The following is a 16,384-nucleotide window of genomic DNA, read 5'->3' as shown; positions in this document are numbered from 1 at the left end:
ACCAGTGAGTGTTCAAATTCTTCCCATGAGGCTGAGAACATCAGCCAGGTCCTTTTGATTTGTTGAGGAAGAAACTCATCATATTCTTGCATGACCCTATTCTAGCCTGCTCTTGACCTCACCCCCCTGTCTACTACTGTGTGGTCTTCACCCAGGAAGAACAGGGCACTTTTTATTCATATATTTGCAAAGTTTTAGTAAGCCTTCTTGTTTTGCACAAAAAAGGCCCTGAAAAACAGAAAAGATATATTCTATACCTGCTTCAAACCTCAAACTTTTTTGAGAAACTCATGAATGATTTTGAATTGAATATGTGGTTATGGATACTTATCCTGGAGCTTTTTTTCAGGCAAACCATGTAACAATCTGAGCACTCTCCAAGGTGGATGACAAAAGCTTACTCTCCCAGCCTGTGCTGCAGTGAAGGCACAGCCTGTGACCTGGAATCCACCAATCAGAGGCGGTGCAGAGCTCCAAGTGGAAGCACCCAGTGCCAAGTTATCAAGTTTCTCTGTTTATCCAAAGTTGTAGTGGCCCCCTAAAGTCATTCTACAGAGGAGTCTAGGACATCATTACTGTCTGGGTAGCCTCCAAGCACCATGCTTAGCCATCCCAGACATTCTGCTAGTTTCTTAATATTTTAAATATTTGTGTTCTGCTTAATTATGTAGAATTGGTTTTGCTATCTGCAACTAAGAGCCCTGTCTCCAGGTAGTATATGATACCACCTGTCAAGAAGAGCATATGTTGGTATTAATAAGTCTCAGAAGAAAGAGGAAGGAGCTAAGCTGTGGTAGGAAGAATATATAAAATTCAGCGAGTCAAAGGGAATATAGAAGAGTCTTTGGGTTAACAAACAGCCAGGGATGAACTATACTAGAGATAATGATAAGCCAGATTTTGTAGAACCATGTAAACCATGGACAGAAACAGAGACCCATATCATGAGAGGGAAATCACTGAAGTGTTTTATTCAGAAATGTTATGAACTAATTTACATTTCATTAAGATCACTTGGATTACATTGTGGATAATACATTGGGAGAAGATTTGGGCAAGATAAGCTACAAGGAGACACAGACCAAACATGAGAAGATGGCTGACCCAGGAGGATGCATTGGGAATGGTTATAAATGGTCAGACTCAAGAGATGTTTCAGAGGAGGCTTGATCGAACTTGGGGATTGTTGAATATGCTGGGGAAATGAAAGGAGGAAACAAGTATGATTACTAACTTTCTGGGACAGTTCACTGATAGTGTACTCCGTGAGTGTGTGTGTGTGTGTGTGTGTGTGATGTTCCTGAGATGTAGATAAAGTGAATGAGTCCTTATTTTATTTATTTATTAAAGAAAGAGGTCACTGGCAGATATAGATATTTGAAGTATTCATAGGGAGGCAGAGTGAGTTGGAATTTGAAGGATAGACTGAGTGTGGGCACAGAGATAAAATGGAGGGGACATTCCTGGAGAAGGATGCAAAATGGGAGAAGGTAGAAGAATGGGTTTGGAGGGGCAGGTTAAAGGGACTTCTTGTGTGCTGTACTACCTTTGTTGGATTTCATTTTCTCAGAAGTCTTTTCCTGGCTGAAACCATGGCCCTGCAGTGATACCTGTACAATGTCAGTCCCCTGGAGGGAAATTCCAGGCATACCAGAATCCAGTTTTATTTCTTCACTTTCACCCTTCCTCATCCCATTACAAGGGATCAAAGGAGAAGGCTTTGTGGGAACCAGAAGGCCTATACTAGCTGCTAGATGGAGCATACACAAACTGCACTTTACATTGAAGGTCACTCCTGGGAGATGAAAATCTGATCTTATTGCTGTCTCAGTCTGCCCCAAATGTCTTTTTAAAGTATCCCTGTGCTGCCTTCAGTGTTCTGGGCTTGAAGCCATGTTAAGAACAATAACTGATTTTAGTGATTTTCTTGCACTATTTTTTTTTGTTTGTTTTCATCCAGGAGTATCTGGACAAATTGTTGTAGTTTTTTTTTTTTTTTTAACTTTTATTTAATGCATATAAATTTCCAAAGTACGACTTATGGATTACAATGGCTTCCCCCCCATACCGTCCCTCCCACCCACAACCCTCCCCTTTCCCACTCCCTCTCCCCTTCCATTCACATCAAGATTCATTTCCGATTATCTTAATATACAGAAGATCAGCTTAGTATACATCAAGTATGGATTTCAACAGTTTGCTCCCACACAGAAACATAAAGTGAAAAATAATAGATGATTTTTTTAAATGATGATGAAATCAGATCAGACCTATTGTCATGTTTAATCCCAGTGAGAGTCAAGTTGGGAATTGATAATTTCCTTTTTTTTTTTTTTTTTTTTTTTTTTTTACAGAGGATCAGTTTAGTATGCATTAAGTAAGGATTTCAACAGTTTGCACCCCCATAGAAACACAAAGTGAAATATATTGTTTGAGTACTCGTTATAGCATTAAATCTCAATGTACAGCACATTAAGGATAGAGATCCTACATGAGGAGTAAGTGCACAGTGACTCCTGTTGTTGACTTTACCAATTGACACTCCTGTCTATGGCATCAGTAATCTCCCTATGCTCCAGTCATGAGTTTCCAAGGCTATGGAAGCCCTCTGAGTTCTCCGACTCTTATCTTGTTTAGACAAGGTCATAGTCAAAGTGGAGGTTCTCTCCTCCCTTCAGAGAAAGGTACCTCCTTCTTTGATGACCTGTTCTTTCCACTGGGATCTCACTCGCAGAGATCTTTTGCCAGAGTGTCTTGGCTTTCCATGCCTGAAATACTCTCATGAGCTTTTCAGCCAGCTCCGAATGCCTTTAGGGCTGATTCTGAGGCCAGAGTGCTATTTAGGACATCTGCCATTCTATGAGTCTGCTGAGTATCTCACTTCCCATGTTGGATCACTCTCCCCTTTATTTACTCCATCGGTTAGCGTTAGCAGGTACTAGACTTGTCTATGTGCTCCCTTTGACTCCCTACCCTCCACCATGACCAACTGTGGACTGAAACTGATCACCTGGAACAGTGAGATGGCATTGGTACATGCCACCTCAATGGGATTGAATTGGAATCCCCTGGTATGCTTCCAACTCCACCACTTGGGGCAAGTCAGCCTGAGCATGTCCCAAATTATACATCTCTTCCCTCTCCCATTCCCACCACCATGTTCAATAGGGATCACATTTCAGTTAATTTTCAACACTTAAGAATAACTGTGCATCAATTACAGATCTAAACCAGTCATATTAAGTAGAACAGATAAAAAAAACTACTAAGAGGGATAATGTATTAAGTTGTTCATTAACAGTCAGGGCTATGCTGATCAAGCCACCGTTTCCCATAGTGTCCACCTCACTCCAACAGGTTTCCCTCTTGGTGTTCAGTCAGTCGTCACCGATCAGGGAGAACATATGGTATTTGTCCCTTTGGGACTGGCTTATTTCACTCAGCATGATGTGTTCCAGATTCCTCCATTTTGTTGCAAATGACTGGATTTCGTTGTTTCTTACTGCGGTATAGTATTCTAAAGAGTACATATCCCATAATTTCTTTATCCAGTCTATCGTTGATGGGCATTTAGGTTGGTTCCAGGTCTTAGCTATTGTGAATTGAGCTGCAATAAACATTAGGGTGCAGACCTCTTTTTTGTTTGCCAATTCTTGCACTATTTTGTGTCTTTGATATTCTTTGTTTCCACTTACACATATAGATACTAGAAGTCAGCTCATTGAAAGGTATTTCTTTTAACGGTACAAATCATGGCACTACATATCCTGGAAGACTTACAGATTCACAGGTTGTGTGAGTCATCAACTTAGTGTGCTTGGATAGAGTCACGAAGAAAACTAATGTGTGTGCTTTAACCCTCTTTAAACCTTGACTTCTTAGGCAAAAGGCAGGGAAAGATACAAAAGTATTTTATAGCCAAAAAAAGTTCTATGCAAACATTAGGTAGTACTTATCAAAGTCCACTCACAGGAAGTTGGATCTTATGTGTAATCTACCAGGTAATATTGCCTACCTTGGTTGTAGCCTATCTTCTATTCACCTTGGTATGAAATTAGAGATGTGCAGTACTATATCCTTTTAAAGCTTCACTTTGACCTTGTTGCTCATCAAGCCCATATGTAGGCTTCTTTTCCACTTCATTCTTCTGTAGTCTCAGTGTGAATCACTGGTTCTCCAACATAGTGTTACTTTTCCTCTCCTTCATCCTCTAATATTCTTCACCTTAATTTTTTGTTGCTTTGTTAAATCAGATCATCATGTTAAATTTCTGTGTGTTTAAATGAAATGGTTTAATTTTAATATATTTTGGTATATTTACCAAAATGATATTTTATGAACCAAAAGAGCAAAACAGGGGTGGACTTTTGGCTCAGTGATTAAGTTGCTGCTTGGGATGCCTGCATATCATATTGGAGTCCTTAGTTCAAATCCTGGCTACCCTGCTTCCAGTCTAGCTTCCAGCTGGTGTGGAGTCTGGGAGACAGCAGCTGATTATTCAAATACTTGGATCCCTGCCACTTACATGGGAGATACAGATTGGACTCTGGCTCCTGGCCTTGGCTTGACCCAGCCATGGCTTTTGTGGTCATTTGGGGATGATCCAGAAGACGGAAAAATCAATCTCTTTCTTTCAATATCTCTCTTTCTCTCTCTTTCTGTTTTGCAAAGTAAATGAAAGCCTTTGTTAAAAAATAGCTAAACACCTTTTTGCAAGTAAAAATTTCTAAATAGAAACTTATTCCCTATTTCTTTGAAAAAATTATGTTAGAGAATATAATAAAAGCTACTGTTTCGTCCTGGTATTAGGCAGACAATTTAGGGCCTGTGGGTCATACTGAGGGGGTTTGATTGAGTTACAAGAGCAATGAGAAAGCATTAAACGATATTATGTATTGTAATGACTGAAGAGATCTGACTTGTGTTTTGAAAATAAATCACTTTCACTGATATTTGAAAAATGGATTTGAAATGTTCACCACGGAAGTAGGGAAACTTATAGATGGGGTGATGGATGAAAGTTCTTAGACTAGACTGGAACCAAGCAGATACAAAAAAGTAGGTAGATTTGAGATCAGTTTTGTAGGTAGAAATTACAAGACTCCCAAGATAGACTGATACTTTAGAATATAAAGAAATGGAGTAAAGTATATAAAATTATCTACTGCTAATATTGTAGTATAAGTATTGAACACCAAACCTCAGGGTCATACAAGAATAAGGGTCTGGAGTGGTTGATTAGGTAGGTAGATTTGCTGATATGTCTAGACTTGCTCTCATCAGAGTTTGCCTGGCTGTTGGCTGATCTAGGTCTTAGTAGGGATAAGCAGGGTTGCTAGTCTTTGCTACCCATGACTCCTCTTTGGTAGGCTAGGCTGGGCAATTTTCTAGGAAAAGCAGAGGTGAAAGAGGACAAGTAGGAATAGGAATAGAAGGTTAAGGTTAAGTCTCAGAACCCATACATTGTCTACTACTACCTTCTGTTAGCCAAAAATAAGCCAGGAGGCCAACTCTGACTTTGAAGAATGTGAAATTAGCCTTTGCCTCTTTAGTCTTCAGTGAGAAGAACTACAGCATCACATGGAAAAGGTCATAGATGTGGGGAAAGATGAGCATTTGAGACCATTTTTGCAATCTAACACACGGGAGACTCAATAGGGTTTCTGGGCTTTGGCTCGAGCACCTACCTGAATGAGTGCCACACTTCCAGAACCTGGAGAGGAATGGTTGAGTGGAAATGGGTATGTCAAGATTTGTAAGACGTTTACCTTCTCACGACACTTGTCCATCCTGTCCTCTCCTGTAGCAGCCCTAGTCCTCTTTACCTTGAAAGAATTTGCTCAGTGAGGTGAGATGCAAGCTGAAGTTGTGCACTTCCACAGGCCATGCTTTCTAAGTATGACCTACATGTCCATATAGAAGTTCTGATAAAAGTGATTTTTATTTAATTACATGCCCAATGACATTTTAGTGCTCCTTATTGACAGGTGCTCTTGAGAGTTTCCCAGATGACTAGTCCCTAATCTGTCTTCAACCATTACCCAACCACACCATCAGAGACAGTCATCTCAAAGGAAAATCTGACCACTGTCCTTGCTTGCTTAGAACTTTTCAAGAGGTCTGCATAAAATCCAGTTATCTTTGAGATTATCCATACCCTGACCCATGATTATCTCTTGGTGTCATTATCTGCTGCTCTCCCATCTCATTTGCACTCCACCTGTACTCAGATAGTCACTGCTTCTCACAGATTGTACCCTGTTTCATGCCTCTGTTTCTTCACTTTTTCACGGATTTTCTTTCCTTTCCCTGTCTATCTGGAGAATTCGTAGTTTCTGCCACAACCTGGTTGGAACATTACCTTTCTGTAATGCTTCAGACAGTAGGCTTTCTCTTTTTCTCTTTCTGAAGCTCATGCATACATATTTTTGTCTTGATCACATTATGTCATTGTTAGCATGTCTGTTTCCCACTTTAGATTACAAGCTTCTTGCTTATTGTAGGGCAGTAGAATTAAGTCATCCCCAGAACAGTGATAGTTTTCTAAATTATTCAGTACCTGTCAAGATGAGAATGGTAGCCGTCCAGCTGCTTCCCCAGGGGACAACTGACAGGTTACAGAAAGCCCTGCTAAATGTCTGCTTCACCTCCATAAATCACATGGAAGGCACCTTCTCTGTATTGTTTTTCTACCACAGCTAGCACTTTTCTTCTCTGGCGTCACTCAAAATCATAGGGAAGGGGGCTGGCTGTCCGTAGTCCTGACTTTCTATTGTCCTCTATGGGGTATCAGAGCATCTTCTTGATGTGGAGTCTTCTCCTCATTCAGAGAATTCCCCATCGATTTCCATATGCCTGTATAAGTAATAGACATTGAAGTTACTTGTGGTCTCTGGCTTGGGTGTGACATATTTTAACCTTTGGTATCTTAAAAAAAAATGAAGGGCAGAGTGTGCATGCATGTGAGAAGTAGAGAGATCTTCTATACTTTAGTTTACTCCCCAAATACCCCAAATACCCAAAATACCTGAGACTGGACTAGGCTGAAGCCAGGAGCCAAGAACTCCATCTAGGTCTCCCAAATGGGTGGTAGGGGCTCAGTTAATCAAGCAATCTCACTTGAATTAGCAAGAAGCTGAACTGGAAGCAGAGTAGCTGGGGCTTGAACCAGGTACTCCAATAAGGGATTTAGTTGCCCCAAGCAGTAACTTAACCTGCTGCATCAGGACACCATCCCTGATATCTCTACAAGGTAGAGCCTGGTATCACGGCACCAGTACAATTCAAAATTTGTTGATTGAACAAGTTAGTAGAGGCCATAAAAGAACTTTTTTAAAGAACTGAATTGAGCTGGCAAGAATAAAAATTCTACTTACAAATGAGTAGTTAAGGATTTAGTTTGTTTTTCCTAAGGAATTTGAAATATGTTATTTAAAATCTTGATTATACTCTGCTTTGAATCGATCAGCTCTTGATTCACACCCACACACAAAGAACAAAAGAGGATTCCTGGTCAGCCCTGTTGGATTAGTAGTCACTCAGCAATTAAAGAGCTGCGTACACTTGTAAGTCCATGCCAATTGGTGCAAATGCAGAGGAATGACAGCTCAAATGAGTCAGAATACACACACACAAACACACAGAAACAAACACACATACACACGTGTCTGTGTGCATGTTTGGTACCAGAGAACTGATTTATTATATAACAGTACTTCAAATGTGAATTTAAACCACTTAACCTCATATAGCAGAAATCACATGAAGAGCCATTAAAAGAGCATCAGGAATTCTTATTATTCTTATGCAATTCATGGAATTATTGGATTCATCGGTGGGTCCTTCTCAGACTGTGGAAGAACATGAGAGAGTTGTTAACTCAACTGATTGAAAGTTGGACTTACCTCTCCATCCTGCTATGTACAGAATGTATTTACTATCTGATTTTATGTTTCTTTCCCTAGTTAGAAATTTTCTTCAGAGGATTGCCCTTTTTAATCTGACACTGTTTCTAAGTAAGTAATTATTCGACATTTTAGGACATTGTAAATGGTGGGCTCCCCCACCCCTTTCTTCTTTTGGTGATTTATTTCCTGCTTGTTGGGTGCTGGTGTACAGAAGTACATTGGATTTCTGAATAATGGTCTCATATCCTGAACTGTTTCTGAATTCATTTATTAGTTCTAGTATCTTTTTTATAGATTATATCAGATTTTCCGCAGAGATAATCATGTTGTGTAAAATGAAGACAGTTTTACTTCTTCTTTTCTAATCTGGAAATCTTTTCTTCCTATTATTTGCTTGTCATATTCCACTGGCTAGACCTCCAGTACAACAATGAATAGAAGTGAGGAGAGAGGACATTTTTATCTTGTTCCTGTCTAAAGAAGAAGGCATTGAGTCTTTCATCATTAGGTATGGTGTTTGCTGTGGGTCCTTCATAGACTTAGCCTTTCATCAGGGGGAGGAATCTTTTTAATTGTTGAGAGCATTTAGTTAGGATCAGATATTAAATTATGTCAAATGCCTGCAACTCCAGGACTGGGCCAGGCTAAAGCCAGGAGCCGGTGTCTCAATCCAGGTCTCCCATGTGTCTGGCATTGAGCCATTACTGGCTGCCTCCCAGGGTTCACATTGGCAGGAAGCTGGAATGGAGAACAGAGCTGGAACTGGAATTCAGGCACTCTGATCTAGGTTGTGAGCTTCCCCACCATCATCTTATCCACTGCACTAAATGCCCACCCCCAGTAATTTTCCTGAGATTTTTATGGGACTTAGTGCTACTGGGAAAATTGATCTTTTTGGATTTTGCTTTGTAGATTTTTTAGGATTGAAGCAGTGTGCAGTGTAAAATTAATGTTACCTATACTGTATTACACAGTATTACACTCCAATATTGACTCTCAATACTGACTGGATTCTCCATAAATCACAAGATGCTTTTAGTTTAGCTTGTGGGAACAAGCACTATTCCCAGCTGTACCTGTGCCTAGAACCATTTACCTTTAATCCACTCAGCTGGTTCTTTTTTTGCCTCTGGGTAATTTCTTCACACACAAGTTGTGATTAGTGCTTTCGTTGACTACTTCAGGAGCTCTGTAGAGCTTCAGAATTCTCTCTCTAGTTTCCTCCTCCATGGTACTCCTTGTAAATGCCAATCACATTATCATCTCCATAATCTCAGCTCCAGTGCTCATCTCAGGCAGTCAGTCGGCTTTATTCAAGTCCACTTTCTGAGTATCATAGCCTGGAAGTGTTTCACATCACGAGATGGTGCAACTGGATCGCTTACCTTGATTAGAGATCATTGCTGTTTATTGGATGGTGTCCAACATCTTGAACCCTGTTTTTTCCTTTTTAACTTTTTAGGACATCAGTAAATGAGACCCTTAGTACTCAGTCTTGGTTGGAAGCAATTGAGAAGAATTTATTTTGAAATGTATTTCAGAAAACTGCCTGAGTTACATATAGAACAACTGGCATGGGGGATGTTTTGTGACTTTTTGGAAGTGGGAAAATGAAATAATGGGGTTTCATGAATGAAGCCATTGGTTGTAACATGTTGGTAGTAGAAGTTTGATAATGAATGAGGCAAGAAACCTAAGGCAACAATGAGACTTATAGTGTCGGATATACACTATGAATATGGCAATACATAAGAAAAACAGTGTACTTGTTTTCATTGAACTTCATCCTATGGAGATACAGACAATATAACAAAAAAATGGACAGCATACAGTATATGTTACATCATAATTTCATACTTCCCCATTAGAACACTTGTCACATTATATTATAATGGATAATCTATCCATCTCCTGATCCAATCAGTCCATGACCTTCTATAAGATCAGCCTTATTTAATCATTTATGCTCATTGTCTAGCACAAGGCAAAGCAATTAGCAGGTATCAGTAGATGAAATGAATTTCCTGTACCAGGATCAATTATCACAGGATTTATTTTGAATAAAAGGGTCTTTTGGTTACTTTCAGATTACTGTTCTGACATCTATCAATCCAAATGATCAACATATTTATTCCCAAGCTAAAGTGAGGTATTTAATAATAACAATAGGTTAAGTGTTCAATGTATATTTTGAAAAATTTTAAAATTCACCTTCAAAGGAAAAGTTCAAGTTTTTCAAGTTTTTTGCCTTCACATTTAAACAGTGAACATTTCCTAAATTCAAAGAAGCAGCTAACTATGTGTGCACATGAGCACCATTCAGTTCTTACTTCAGAATACGGTAACAACTGTTCTGTGATCTTCCATTATAAAGCAAGACAAAGAGATAGATGTTTGGTTTAGCAGGTTAAGCCATTGCTTGGATACCTGCATTGCATATCGGAGTGCCAGTTCTGGCTTCTCTGCTTCCAATTCAGCTCTCTGCTAATGTGCATGGGAAGGAGTGGATGATGGCTTAGGTACTTAATTTCCTGCCACTCACAGGGGAGAACTAAATGGAGTTCATGGCTCCTGGCTTCAGCTTGGCTCATCCCTGGCTGTTGTGGCCGTGGGGAGTAAACTTGTGAATGGACAATGTCTCTCTCATTCTCTTTCTCTGCCCTTCAAATACATAAGCCTTTGAGAAAAAAAAAAAAAAAAAAAAAAAAAAAGGCAGCAGGGAATTGCACTTGAATCCGTGGCAGTAGGCCCTTCTATGTGTCTGTAGGATGCAGAACAATGTTTAGAAATGAATGAATAAATAAAGGAAGAACACTTCATGTATGCTTCCCAAGACTAATTCATATCATTAAAATGACTCAGGAGCATAGCTGGAAAAGAAAGTAAACCATTTTCCACTATCTCGACCTAAGAAGAACGTTATTTTTATGGTTTTTAAAGAGAATTTCAATCTCCCAAAGGATGTCTTTGAAAGATGCCTGTTAAATAAGGGAGATATTTTAAAAGCAAATGGACTTGGGCTACTACAGAGACCAGGCAAGGAGTTTGTTTTAGAATATCTGTGCACTAAAACATTCTAGCTCAGGCCAAGCAATTCAAACCATGATTCAAGATCCTAAATTCCCATGCAAAAGAGAGATCAGTTTTGAAATCTCCGCCACAGTCTGTTGCTTCTCTGAAGGTCCCTGTATGTAATCAACACAGTAGCACAAAGGCACATGGGGGAAGAGAAGCAGAAAAAAAAAACCCACACATTAAAGGCTTTACAGTAAGTTATGGAGGTTTAGTGTTATTTTATAATTAAACATTTGGCTAAAAAGTGATGAGATAAAACGTAATTATGAAAGGTAAAATGGCAGAAAACAATCCATTGAAGATACCCAAATCAGACTTGTTGTATTAGTTATTTTCAGAATCTGCTTATCTTGCATATGCAGGGGGAAAAAAAGCTGAGGAGGGGAAAAAACAGATTAGTAGATTCTAATAGCTTACTATGCAAACTTTGTTGATTACTTTGCAACTACTGATAACGGCACAAAAATGTACATTAAAGCTGTGAAATATTCCATGAAACTGCTAGAATGTCTTCTGGCATCTATTTGTAAACATAGATAATCACATTCAATCAGATTTGCTAGTGATTTTTTTTTCCCACTCTAAATCCTCCCTTAGCTAAGTAAGTTAATTGTATCTTCCCAGGTTGTGTGCAGTCAAGGCAATTATCCAAAGAATCTTGTCTTTAAAAACAGTATGATTTGTAATGTTCATACTTCTAAATGAGCACTTTTTTAAAAAAAATTTGTCCTAGTCATCTACTGTTGAGTCAAATTCTCATTGTATGAGAACAAGTTTTTGAGTTTCTATAATATTTTTGATTCATTAATTAGATGTATTTTGTTTAACTGTAATTAGATTCCAAAAGCACTGAAATTACATTTTGACTGCTACATTCAAAAGAACTACATTGGATTATTATGGATGTGAGATTCATAATTAATATCTTATCGATTTGAAAAAAGTTCAGAGAAGTTAAAATTTAAAATGGTGTAGATGAGGAAAGAGGAGTGCCATTTCTTTTCTGAAGGGCATGGACTGAATCTGTCTACTCTGGAATAGATGAAAGCTATTTTCAACTAATCATTGGAACACTGGGGCCTTTCATAATGTCTGGGAAGAGAAAAAGTAAGGAACAAAGGAAGTGACAATGAGTTATTTTTCTCTTTCCCCAATATCCAAACTTGAATTAAATAGAAAATATTAGCTGGGATTACAGAAACAAATGGATTTATTGGTCTTTATTGAATTAGCTGGTTAGTACAATAAGCTATAATCAATTCAATAAGTATTTGAGTCTTACCAATATCGTTATATTTTATTTGACTAAATTGACCCTGATCTTTAAAGGCTTAGAGATGATCTCGTGTGAATCTCCTATTTTCCAGGTTAGGAAATTAAATTTCAAAATGATGAGTCATTTAACCAGTGAAAATCTGGGCTCTAATTACCTGTAGTCTTTATTCAAAAATTAAAATGGCATTGTAGCAGCTACATTTGAGGTATATTAAAGCACAAGTCTTATTCTTTCATTTATTTCCAAATGCCCATATTTTGCTCATATGGATGCCAGATATCACTCTTCCATGTCCCCTTTTATTATCACAATTGAGTTGGGGGCTCTGGGTGTTGTCCTCCAGTTGGGTTATACCCATGTTGAAACAGCATACCAGACTGAGTTCCCAGGCAAAGTCTGCTTCTCACCATGGAAACTGTAAGTTTATAAGTCCTGACCTCAATTTTTAGTACTCAATTAAACTAATCAGAATTAGACTATAGTTAATGTCATTTTAGCTGAGAGATATGGCATCATTTAACAAACTTACATGGTCATAAGAATCACCTGAGTTATTTTTAGAGATGTGAATTCTCTACAAAAGATTCTGATCCTATGTCTGACTTTATAGATTAGACAAGTTCTATACACGATAAAATACAGTGTGTAAGGTGAGAAAGGTAGGTATAGTAGGATTGTAGATGGGTCTTTCAGGGAAGGAAAAGTTTCAAAAGTAAGATTTAAATGGAAACAGATCAAATACAAAGGAAAGGATGGTAGTCTTACTGCTCAGACTGTACTTCAGAGTTGATGTTGTTGTGTGGTATTAGTGGCTCTGAGGACAGAATCGATGCTCTACGGTTATTTAGTTGCTGCTTCCTCTAGAATTGCCTAGTAGCTGAGGTTCGTGTCAAACTCAAAGGCTCTGTGCAGTCTTAATATCCCTGGCACTTGGCATCATTGTCACTTAATATACACCGCTGGAATTAAAACAAAGTGAATTTCATAGGAACAGTAAAATTTTACACAGAGGAATTCCTCTCATTAAAGAGGATTTTTTTTAATCATTGGCTAAGATTGAAATACACCAACATCTTCTTACCAATAGTGGGACAACTTCATTTTCTCAAATGTTTAGGTTCTGAATCTTGTAGGAGGGGCATGTCTTCTTGTGTGGCAGGATAGCCTGACAAGTTGTTTATTTGCAAATGATCTGGATTGCTATTAAATTTAGGCTTAGCTGTCTTTAACATCAGAGGCTTTTTTTGTTTGGTGAAAGACATGCTAAGGGGCTGATGCTGTGATGTGGAAGGTTAGCCTTGGCCTTCAGTGCCAGCATCCCATATGAGTGTTGGTTCGAGTCCCGGCTGCTCTATTCCCATTCAGCTCCCTGTTATTGAACCTGGGAAGGCAGCAGAAGACGACCCTAGTACTTGGGCCCCTGCACCTACATGGGAGACTGGGAAGAAGCTCCTGGCTTCTGGCTTCAGGTTACCCCAGCTCTGGCCATTGCGGCTATTTGGACAGTGGACCAGTGAATGGAAGATCTCTCTCTTTCTCTTTCTTTCTCACTATTTTTCTCTCCCTCTCCTTGTATGTATCTCTGTCTTTCAAATGAATAAGAAATAAATCTTGGCCAGCACCGCAGCTCACTAGGCCAATCTTCCACCTGTGGTTCCAGTACCCCGGGTTCTAGTTCCGGTTGGGGTGCCGGTTCTATCCCGGTTGCTCCTCTTCCAGTCCAGCTCTCTGCTGTGGCCTGGAAAGGCAGTGGAGGATGGCCCAAGTGCTTGGGCCCTGCACCCGCATGGGAGACCAGGAGGAATCACCTGGCTCCTGGCTTCGGATTGGTGCAGCGCACCGGCCGTAGAGGCCATTTAGGGGGGTGAACCAACGGAAGGAAGACCTTTCTCTCTGTCTCTCTTTCTCTCACTGTCTAACTCTGCCTGTCAAAAAAAAATCTTTAAAAAAAATAGGAAAAGGATGTGGTAAATGGTTTTGCCTCTTTGTGCCTCAGTTTTCACACTGTAGTAACAATATAGCAACAATGGTTATATATACCCTGATAGATATATACCCTGGTGTGTATGTATGTATGTATGTGTGTGTGTATATCTGTATCTATCTATCTATCTATATCTATATCTATATATCTATCTATATATATATATATCTACCAATAGTTATGTATACCCCTGAAAGAACAGTTATACATCTGAAAGAATTCTTGTAAAAAATAAAAAAAAAAGCTGTTAAGGTAAAGTGCTCAGAATAGTGCCTAGCAAAAAATACTCAATAAATTCTTAGCTATTTTTATGATTTTCACTTCAGAATGTGAGTGATTAAGATTCTAAGAATAATAAGGAGAAGTAACTTGAGAATATGTGGAAGACTGATGATGACAATGGCTCAAATTTACATTCTCCCCGTATCCATGACCTCCAGAATGTGTGCTGGTAAGATATGGGGTCTCTTTTCCTACCTCTTGAACCTGGGCTGCCCTTGTGACTTACTTAGACCAATAAAATGCATTTGGAAGGATGGTGTTTCCAGGACTAATACTGCTCAGTCTTTTATAGTGGCACTCTTTGTTCAGATGTTGCATCTGCCATGGGAAAGAGTCCAGGCCAGTGTGTGCAGAGCAGAGACCACATGGAGCAGAAATGAGTCATTTATGCTGAGGCCATTCTAGATGGGCCAGGACCTGTGAATCTGTCCCTCTGAGTTCAGATGTAATTGCTGACCTGCAGATTGTGACCTACATAAATGATTGCTATATCAAGCCTCTAAAATTTTTTTAATGTAAACATAGATACTTGATAGAAACTATAAGAGACACTACAGTGGTCAATATTTGCTCATTGCTATTCTGAACTGCCTGCTAGCAGCTGGTTAATCCTTTAGAACAGATTATCATAGAATATTCAAATTGGATCAGACCTTAAAGATCTCGGTAGAAATTTTTCATTTAAAGAGGTGTAGAAATTTTTCATTTAAAGAGGTTAAGAAATTTGTAAATGGTCACAGAGTTATTTGGAACCCTGATCTACAAAGTGGCAACAGGTATTAGAAAAGCAAAATCAGAGCAAATGGATATAGATTTATGGAAATACAGAAAAGTAAAGTGCTCAGAAACTCATGAAAGATAAGAGATGGGGCCAGCGCTGTGGCAGTGCTGGCATCCTATTTGGGCACTGGTTCTCATCCCAACTGCTCTATTTCAGATCCAGCTCTCTGCTATGGCCTGGGACAGAAGTAGAAGTGGCCCAAGTTCTGGGGCCCCTGCACCTGCATGGGAGACCTGGAAGAAGTTCCTGGTTCCTGGTTTCTGTTTAGCTTAGCTTCAGCTGTTGCAGCCATCTGGGGAGTAAATTAGCAAATGGAAGATCTCTCTCTCCCTCTCTGCCTCTGCCTGTCTGTAACTCTGCCTTTCATAAAAATAAATCTTTTTTTAAAAAAGAAAGATAAGAGAATGCTACCTCAGACACCCTCAGAGAGTAGTTCTGCATGAGTGGGGTGTGTTCCAGCATTAACAGTAGACACGTGCTTCAGTTGGCAATGTTCATGGGCAGAGCCAGAGGTTACTGGCTTGAAATATCAAATGTCTTTGATACTCACATACCTTAGTTTCATGACAACTTGATTCTGCAGAAAGATAAGTCCTGTTTGTTCCATGTCTTTAATTATTTCCTGGTGTATGACCTTGAATGCTGGTGTAAAATTACATTAGATCAACATGGTAGAGAAAAATAAGCATTTTGTCTACACTGAGGACTCAGGACTCAACTTACATCTCTTGGGGACACCTTGTGAGTCCTCCTTAGTTCATCTACTTCACAACTGTTTATTGAATACCTTGTATGCCAGACACCATTCTATGTACTGGGCCTACAGCAGCAAGCAAAACACAAACCCATGCTCACAAGCAGTCTATTACTTTCTCATTGCTGTTGTAACAAATAACCACACATTTACTAGCTTCATACAACACAGATGTATTAACTCATAGTTTTGGAGGTCAGAAGTCAATGTTTCCATCATGGGCTTAGGATTTTAATCTTTATTCCTGGTTTTTGCTCTCACAGAGATAAGAATTCAAAGCAGGGGCATACATACAGTGCACAAGTGAGCAGGATTTATTTGAGAG

Source organism: Oryctolagus cuniculus, chromosome 7 (assembly GCF_964237555.1).
Source record: "Oryctolagus cuniculus chromosome 7, mOryCun1.1, whole genome shotgun sequence".
Lineage (NCBI taxonomy): Eukaryota > Metazoa > Chordata > Mammalia > Lagomorpha > Leporidae > Oryctolagus > Oryctolagus cuniculus.
Note: the sequence above shows the minus strand (reverse complement) of the source record.